We start from the raw sequence: 10,931 nt of genomic DNA on the forward strand, positions 1-10,931 counted from the left end.
GAGTTGTGTGATTAAAATATTGTTTGATTCGGTCTGAAAAACTTAAGGTATAACTCACTTGTTAAAGAAATGAAATTTTGATCAAAGCTAAAAATCGTGGTACGAACCATGATACACAATTTGAATCTGTATAAGACTATACTTCTTCTATTAGACATTGATTATAATAGGATTGTTTAACTCTTAAAACGAATGTAGCTGAAAAGCTCTTATATTGTTGTTTGTCAACATTAGTGAATTTCTCTTCCTATGTTTATGGATTTTCTCGATAAGAGTTTTCAACGTAAAATTTATATATTCTTATTTTTCTTTCTTATTACTTTGCGATCATTCCTATTATCATTTTCGACGTATAGTATATCAGTTGCCAAAATAGTAGGACATGGGTACAAGTGCATTGAACATCATTATTCTCCTATTTATAGGTTTGAGAGGAACTATGAGTAATTTTAGATATAATATTAAAAAAAGCAGACATTATCACTACCTATAATGAAAACAAAATCATATTGATATTTAACTTGTGGATTGATTTTGATTTTACCAGTACAGAGTAATAATAAATTATTAGACTAGAAATCTTAATCCTAGCTAGCAAATACCAACAGATGGGTTTGCATTGATTGCCAACCTACCTGCCTAGCCGTAGCTGCTAACGGCAAACGGCTTAAATTCAAGTCTCCGCCAGCCAACAGCAAGTTGTGTCCCTTCGATTATATATTACATATAATAATGTGAAAGACTTAATTTGGTACATCAATCTCGTTACGCCTGCAACTGCTGGTTTTCGGGATTTAGATTCAGAATCCCCTCCATGATTGGTTGTGAGTTGTCGCCCCATCCATCATCACTTTGATATTCAACTCTCCTGTTCCGATTCCTATTATTTTACCATCGACTATCCTTTTCTTTACATTATTTGATTGTTGAGATGCATCCAACAAAACCATCACAAAGATTTTGGAATATTTACACATTAGTATATTTTCTAAAAGGAAAATTCATTAATTCATTTAATGAATGAGATCATATAATTTAGGAAGAAAAATAATAAACACTTGTTGTATTTATTGAAGGATAAACTTCATCAACACAATAAAAACTTCAGCTTCAGCATCAATAGAATATTATGGCACGTTAATAATTGGTTCTGTCACAAATCAAGCATAACATATTAGGAGTGATTACAATGGTCCAAAGCGGTGGGTATAAATTGTCAAAAGAACCGAGCATCCACCAAACTGAAGAGGACGGCAATAAAATCACTCGCAAAAGCAATACTACATGTATAAGCAAGACTAAAAAGTCTACTACAAGTGTAGACAAAAACTTTTAAAAGTGAAAACTTATTAAACAATGGAAAAACAATATATATATAAAACTTAAGACAACACGAGTCTAAAAAAAATATAAAACTTAAGACAATATGAGTTCAAACTGACTCATGAAATAATTTATTATTCTAAAATACTCTCAAAATAGAAAGAGATTAAGAAGTTAAAAAAAAGCTACCCACTTTCTAAAAGAAATTGTCGATGGTCAATGGTGTTTCAACTATGATAGGCATCGTCATCTGTCCATCATAACTTGTGAAGATAACAAAGATACCTATAAAATAGATCTGCAAACTGAAAAGAGAAAAGACACATGGACTGAATGAGAAGAAGAAAGAGAAAGAGGGTTGACAGGTAGGAGAAAAAAAGGGGCGGTAGCTAGCCCCGAGATTAACACCGCGCTAGACAATAACAAAAGACAAGAAGCAAAAACTTGGAGAAAAAAAAAGTTTTAAGTTTTAAGTGTTTTTTTTTTTTTACAAACTAGTATATTTGTGTTCACATGTTTTGTTATTCAAAGTAAATCAAATTTTAGTTAATTTATAATTTTATGATTTTGACGAATATAATGCAAAATTAGAGTCAATTATTATATTTGACGAAGAACAATATCACGATGAATTAATTTATTTCTTTTAATCTTTTCTCTTTTTGTTACATAAAACCTTAGTGAGGGAGACTAAAAACTTTCTATTAGTTTATGTGTAGCCCCTAGTAGGTAAAAGAATGATCAATTTATATCTGATTAACTTTAATCCAATATAATTATGTAGTAATCGAATGAGCCGATAAGATGTAATGTCTATTAATGTAAATAATTTAACCACTTTAAATTGAATCATTTAATTTTTATAATTTAAATTCATAATATGAACTAAAATCTTACATCTTCCACTTAGCTCGAAGTGATAAAATAAAAACTTTAATAACATAAATGTTGAATGCCCATAACAACATATTAATCATCATTTTTACCATATTATAATAAATTGAAAACGAGATATTTAATTAACATGCATATCATCACAATAATATATTATATTTTTTTTCTATTTTAAAATTGTTTTAATAAATTATGTGCAATGAATCCTAATAAACAAGAAATAATTAAATTTTATATTAGAAACATGGTTATTGAGTATTATTATAAAATATCATTCGTTAATATAACTATGACTCATTCTATGTATATGTTCTTCAGATGTCTTTAGTTATTTTATATCATATTTAATTATTTTTCATATCATATTATAAATTTTATGTCATATTTGATGCCATTCTCGTTATCATTTTATCTTTTTTTTTTAACTAAGATAAGATTTATTGGTTTAATTGTAAGAATATCTTCTTCTTCTTTTTTCCTTCTTCATAAATTATAAGAATAGGATAAATCCTTAATAGTAATACGATTAGTGCGATTCGATCTCAGATCACACCTAAAACGATAAATACGACCAAGACATGGATTTTAAAAATTTAATGGCCCATCATTCAATAACCATTGGCATTTAGGCATCCCAAGCTTAGTCAAATTAGCTTTATTAATAAGATAGAGATGAAGTCTTTTTTTATCCTTAAAGTTTTTAAATTCTAATTTTAAAAAGATCTTCTGATACAACTAACAATATACAATTAATAATAATTCATTAGAAATACATGTGGCTGATATGATTTATGCAAACCACTTAAAATATTCTACACATATATCTATGTGTTTAATATTCATTAGGTATTAGCATATACCTCCTGAATTATGTGGCAAGTAAAAACAAAAACAGTAAGCCTTAGCCACTACTTTTTTTTGTTCTTTACTAATTTTAAATTTTATCTCGTCCTTATTTATTTATCTTTCTAGCATTTCCATAAGTGGATTAACAAACAAAATAAATAAATATTTTCCATCCACTACAATATAGGAACCGTCCACCATGACTTTTGGCCAAACTTTTATATTGGCGTAAGAACATTCCAAATTTATTTTTGACCAAAAATTATTATTATAATTAAAATAATAAAAGAATTCATGTGATAGCTTAATAGTTAAAGATGTTCACAAATCTAAGTGTGGTTTTAATTTAAATAATATTAATTGTGTTTATTATTTAAGTTTTATTATGTTATTAAAATTTATAAATATATATATATATAAAAGGACGAAAGTCTCAATTAAAATTGCTTACCAAGATACAAAAAGGTAAAATGAAAATGACAAAAACTTCAACGATTGGTACCGTCAATTGCACTACCTATTTTGTTATTGGGTGGGCGACTGTGTTTAAAACGACATGACGTGGGAATTTCTATATAAATAAGGAAAATTAAGGGTAATCAACTTTTTAATGCATTCTTTATAAGTGATTCCGAAGAAGGATTTTTTTAATGTGATAGTAAAATAATAAATGTCTGGAGTTCACATAATTGTGTGCTTCAATCTTTTCTCTCCCAATATTAATTTAAGTGAAATTAAGATCCTCAAAGATTTTGTTCAATTTAAAAAAAATTCAATCACGTCCCTTGATGAGGCAACTGTAATTTGAGACTGCAATCTTTTTTCTTTTGCCTATCCGATTGATGAATTAAAATCAGACTTGAATGAAACTTATTTGAAGATTATATAATTTATTGAGATGTTGATTCGAAAGATCTTGTCTAGATTTTTTTCAATAAAAGGAGATTTGTTAAAAAATGTCAACGGCAATGAATAGGCCAAAAGCCCAAAAGACAAATACAATAATAAAAGTCCAAGGGCTGAAGCTCCCAAAAATTGTAATACCGACTTATGAGGAAGGAGGGGAAGAGGGTAACAGCAAAAATCAAGCACAATATCATTATAATTTGGAAATAACCGAATACACGTTCCCAATGTAAAACTTCAACGCAATAATAATAGTATCAAAATCTATAAAAATCAAAGAAAAATAGGTTAAGAATTTACTAGTAAGCTTAACAATAGAATTTGCCATCGCCCATAAAGTCACTACTCACAATTACCTTAAAAGAAACTTTAAAATCGCACTAAAACAATCCAACAATATATAACACTAGAAGCCTAAGAAGATTAAATGCGACACACTACAAACCCTAATTGATATAGTACAATGAACACGAACAGTGCCCACTAAAACCCTAAAAAAATATATGGGAAAAAAGACAATTTAATGCCATCCCTCGCACACTAAAATCCATACCAAACCACCACCAATTAAGTGCAACCCTAGATACTCCAACAAAACGAAAATAAACCCAAATGTGTGCTTAGAAATTTAGTGTTGAAACGAATCTGAAAGCAAAACAGAGAAGCTCAAAAGAAAGTTTAAGATCATCAATTCCTGCAAGTCTGTCTTGATGAAAAACTTTTATTGTGTTCAAAGAAAACCCTAAATGGCAAACGACTAAAAGTAAATTATTTGGTAGAAGTAAGACACAAGTGAATTAGTCAAAAATTACAAGAGAGCTTTATTTCTTTATCTTTCCCTTGTACATACATATTTGTTTTTTTGGTTTTTTTTAATATTTGTATGACTTTTTAATCTGTGGTAATTTGCTTAATATTTTTAGCATTTATTTTGGACATGAATTTTATCTAATTTGGTACTTAATTGATTATTTTTTATATAGGTATAATTATTGTCTATTGTGTCAAAAAAATAAACAAATATATATGAATGTACGAGAGATTTGACACAAGAGCTTGAATTATCACACAAAACAAAAATTTTAGGATGATTAATTATTATTTATATTTAAAATTTTTATACTTTAAAACTTATTTCTTTTTATTTAAAATTTTATTAATTTAAGTTATTTTATTATGTTTAATTAATTATCATATATATGGAATAGAAAGGGGAGGCGTTTTACGGCCACTAAAACCTTTTTATTTTAATTAAATTTTCTTTATGTCATTTTTATTTTATTTTTCTTGAATTTATGGGTAAGTAATTTTTATCTAGTTTTAAGTTGATAATTAATCTAGTATTTGAATATCGAGATTTTAAATTTGTACTTAATATTTTTTTAATTCTCTAATTTAAGACATAGATTCAATCATCTCACAATATCGGTCTAATATTAAATTACATGTCTTAAAAATATTTCAAACCTATAATTCATTATATATAGGGTTAAAACTATTGTACATGTGAAAAACGATAAAATGTTGGTGTGGGGGACAATTCGACCCTCTCACGAAACAAATCTTGCTTTTTCTTTGGTTTGGCAATTGTGCAGTGGACACACATTATTTCCAATCTCAACTTAACATTAGTATTAATTAAAAACTCTAAATTAAAACTTCATCATAGAGACTTGTTGGAGCCTCAACCTCTCAATAGGATGGAGATTAAAAAATTAAATAAAGTCTAAGTTGATAATATTATGGATAATTTGACATTATTTTATTAAAATTGCAATTAAACTTTAATGAAAAAAATATAGGCAAAAATACTCTCTCTTTTTTTGTCTGAAATTAGTATTTGAATGGTTTTTTTTTTCAGTCAATTACCTTCCTATTTTTAGGACACACGCTACTATAAGATTATAACGCATATCAATGATGACATTTATTAAAAAAATATTAACTAAAAATTATATAAAAATATTTTATGAATTTTAAAAAATAAAATAATGTGTATATAAAATAATATATATTAAGAATTATGAAAGTTAAATAAAAATAAAAATATGCAATTGTACATATCTATTTAAATTAAAATTTCTTAAAATCCTTATCTTCCAAAGGAACACAATGTTGGAAGTTGTGAAAATCCAGAAACCAAATCAATTGGAACCAACTATTTTGGAATCACTAAGGACAAGATTCATCTCAACTTTATGTTGCTATATATGATTTTTCTCTTTGAGAAAAATCATTAATTCATGAATTATAAAAGAAAAAACAACAAATACTCCTTATCTGTAATGAATGATAAGCTCCATCAACATGAAAAATGTTTCAGTTTCAGCATGAATAGAACATTACGACATGTTGACAATCGACTTTGTCACAACTTAAGCATAACATGTCTGGAGTGACTGCAAGCAACTATGTAACACCTCCTAACCTCAAACCGTTACCGGAACGAGGTTATGAGGCATTACCGGACATATCAGACAACTTACTAATAATTTACAATTAATATAACTTTTATGGTATAATATAATAATTGAGTCCCTATCTTGAACTCTCAAAGTTCAAGCACGTGTTAAAAGTAGAACGGAACTTGTTCGAATATTCTGAATTTTTTTTTTATAAAAATTTCGGTTTGCTTATTTTTACCTAAAACCTTCTGCAAATTCAAACTAAAACAACCAGCACCAATTTTTCACATTCATATAACTAATATTTATATCATTAACATAATTTCAACTTAATAACTATCATAGCATCATTCAAGATTGATTAAAAACTTCATTCATTTAACAACTTAATGTTCATGTATCAAAATATCATATACTTTTCTTACCATTTCATTTAACCATCTAAATCTTATAATTCAACCTTCACTACCCAAAGTAATATGCATATTCAAGTGACTATATAACACCTATGTACATGCCACCTTTACCCAAAAGAAAAATATACATCACCAAATTTGTGTTGGAGTCGAGAATGTTCTGGATGCTGAACCGGGACACTTGACTTCTACTAACCTGCGCACGGAAACAACCGTACGCTGAGTATGGATATGCTCAGTGATATTACCATAATTCAAATTATATCAACAATAGTAAAAACATAAATATTAAAATACCTAACAATTACTGTCATATGTACTAATTCATAAATCAATGTATTTTCTCAAACTTAAATTTATATCACTTATGAATATACATTTCATACTTTTCTCTTATTATCACAATTCCAATTTCAATTCGTAATTCAATTTATTTTTCTCGTTTCAATGCCTCAAATTCACATTTCAATTTTTCACCCTATTAACGTAACTCGGACTTTGGCGGATACACGGATCCAACCAAACACACCAATATGGCACCCAGTGCCTCATCGGATAGTTCGAAGTAATAGTTGACACCCAGTGTCTCATCGGCCTAGTCGAAGTAAAGTTGGTACCCAGTACCTCATCGAATCTATCCGAAGAAATATAGTGACACCCAGTGTCTCATCGACTCGAGGTCGAAGTATCCCTGAACACTTCCAATCCTATGGCATGCCAACTATATCCGACTCAGCCCGACTAGTTAATAGGATATTCAATTCACTTTCTCAATCCTATATCACTTTCAATTCACAATTCAAATCACCAATCATTTTTCAATCAATACGCTTTTCAAATAATTACATCTTCCATAATTCACTTATTCAATTCAATTTGATTCAATTTGCATCACTTTCATTTTCACTCAATATTCATATCAATTTCACATACTTACCTCAAGTCTTACTTACCATACATAACAATAAAAAAATTTTGCAATCAATAATAATTAAAATTCGAATTATAGTAATACACACCGTAATTCTCCCGTTTTAGTACTCGATGACTTTCTCCTTTCCTTTCGATGCTGATGCTTCAGGTTCTTTGTTGGCTACGAAAATAATAATTTATAATCATCAATGCAACATGATTCAATTTAATTCATGAGCCTAAACATGCAAATTTAACCATTTTTAATGTATATATATAATTTCACCATTAAGCTGTCTACTTGAGTCATTTTTGCTAAATTATTTATATCTTGAGCTACGAAACTCCAAATTAATATCCGTAAATTTTCCTTAAAACTAGACTCATATATCTTCTAATCATAAAATTTCCAGAATTTTTGGTCTAGCCATTTAATACAGTTTATTCGTTAAATACTCCCCTGTTATTTCATTTGACAGTTCTGACCTCTCTCTACTAAAACTAAATTATCTCATTGTATAGAACTCGAATAAGGTTCTTGTTTATTTATTTTGAAAATAGATTCATTAAGGAGTTCACATATATAAATTACACACCATAATAATTTTTGTACAATTTTTAATGATTTTCTAAAGTTAAAACAGGGCATCTCGAAATCACCCCGAACCAGTATTACAAAATTTCAAATATCTCTTGATTCATCAATTAATTGCTTACACTGTTTCTACTATGAGAAACTAGACTCAATAAGCTTTAATTCCATATTTTGTTCATCCTCTAGTTCAATTTATAAAATTTTTAGCGAATTTTCAAAGTCAGACCATTGCTACTTCTCAAAACTGTTTTGATGAAAAATGTTAATAACCAAATTTATAACACCAATTCACACCTTATTCCTATTCAAATTTCATTTAAACTCAAATTTAACTATTAAATTTTCAACATATTTTCTTAATTCCGAATTTTCCTCAATCTAGTCCCTAAAACACAAAACTTATAGCTTACTTTGCAATTCAATCCTTATATCTATTCTAACTTGAATTTCGTTCAATTAAACCCCTATTTCATCATTTTATTCAACATGAACTTTGTTTAAAAACCTAAGAACTTCCAAACTAACAACTTAATTTCATCAAAAACTTGTTTTAAGACTTCTAAAATATCAAAATTATGAGAAAAGGACTTGATTGAGCTTACCAATTAACTCCAAGCTTCATAAACCTTATTTCCCCTTTTCTTTCTTATTTCCTTTCTTTCTCCCCTGTTCTTCTCTGTTTCGTTTGCTTTCATTTTTCTTTTAACTTATTTGTTTCTTTTATATATAATAATAATATAATATAATATAATATACTTAATTATTAAATAAATATATATATTTTTTAATCAATAAAATCTTTGATATTTTCCACGTTAAACCGCCTCAGCTATAGGAAATTGTTTAATTTCCTCTTAAGTCCTTCTAATTTTTCTTTAATCTATAATTAAACTTTTACTCTTATTCAATTTAATCCTTTTTACTAATTACTCTAAATTAAGCTAAATTTACTTAATTAAAACCTAATTAAACACACTACTAGACTCATAAATATTTTTAATAATTATTTTCAAACCTATTTCACTAAGACGGAGGCCCGATAACACACTTTTCTGGTGCCCACGGATTTTGGGTTGTTACAAACTATCACAATAAGAAGAGAAGCCTACGAGCGGGTAAAATCTGCAAAAGAATCGAGCACCCACCAATCTAAAGAGGATAACAACGAAACTATTCTTAAAATCACTTGTAAAAGTAATACTATAAATCATATGATAAGGTATCCACATTGGGTGAAATCCACATTAGGTCTTCTTTCATCTTCTAGTAAATTTATACACACGGTGTGAATCACTCTAATTCTAGAAACACTTTGTACTATATATGATGTATTGTTTTACCTTTCTTATAACCTAGCTCTTACAACAATTATATTGTATAATATATGTAAATGTATTTTATACATAATATATAACCTAACTTTTATAATATGTGCATTTATAGATTTATTAAAGGGAACAATTTTGATCGATCAACTAATGGCATGTGACATTAATTGATTTTTTAAAAGAATAATATTTAGATTTTTTTAATTTTACAAATCAATAATTTTAGTTTTTAAAGATAAGAATTTTAAAATCATATTTAAAAAGTGTATTAATTTACAAATTAAATTTTTAAATATTGAGCAAAAATAAATTTTAAGTATAAAAGTTTTAGATTTACCTGTTCATACTATGTGTTTCTTTTTCAAAAATATTTTAGAAATAAAAAATAAAAATAAAAAATATGTAATTAAATCATTTTAATATTTTGTTTTTAATACATTTTAAAAAGGATAATGTTTAAATTTATATATATTTTTTGAAAGGTTTAAGATTCTATTTTTTAACATTAGTAACTAGTTTTAAGAATAACTTATTAATTAAAATAAAATAGAGTAAATAGTTAATAAATATATTTTAATTTTAAAAAATAGTTTTCATACTTTTAAAAAATAAATTTAATTTGTATTGAAAATCAAATTTTGTTATATTTTTTTTAGTAAAGTTAAAAGTTTTTTGAATTAATGCACGTAGAATATTAAACATTTTAAAAGTAGAAGTGTTAAAATTTTAGGGTCCATTAATTTTAATTTAATATTAAAAAAAGTAACTTCAATGTTTAAGATATTATATGATTTTTTTTTAATTTGACACTTGAGTTCTTTTTACTCACAAAGTTCTTAAGTTTGACTTTAATATTTAAATTAATATTTAAGTTTTTTTGTCTCAATTAAGTATTTATATTTTTAATTAGAGTATACATGTCAAATATTCATTAAGCCACATGATATCGCTTAGTTTGAGTATCAAACTGAACATTGAAACTAAACTTAGATATCAAATGATATATTAATCTTAAAAACAATAAAGAATTCTTGCTAATAATATTTTTAAAGTATTATTCTAAAATTATTACATAATATTATCATCACCTAATAAATTAAAAATAAAATTAATATTTGGCATACTGACAATATATTTTTTTATTCCATAAGTAGTCTTAAAAATTATTATGTATCTATTTTTTTAAAATATTTAATATTTAATATTTTACTATAACTTTATAGGAGACACTTCTCTTATTTATGAAATCTAAAAATCAGACTGGGAATGTTGTAAATAATTTCTCTTAAAAATAATAAATAAAATG

This window comes from Gossypium hirsutum, chromosome A05, assembly GCF_007990345.1.
Source record: "Gossypium hirsutum isolate 1008001.06 chromosome A05, Gossypium_hirsutum_v2.1, whole genome shotgun sequence".
NCBI classification, from domain to species: Eukaryota; Viridiplantae; Streptophyta; class Magnoliopsida; order Malvales; family Malvaceae; genus Gossypium; species Gossypium hirsutum.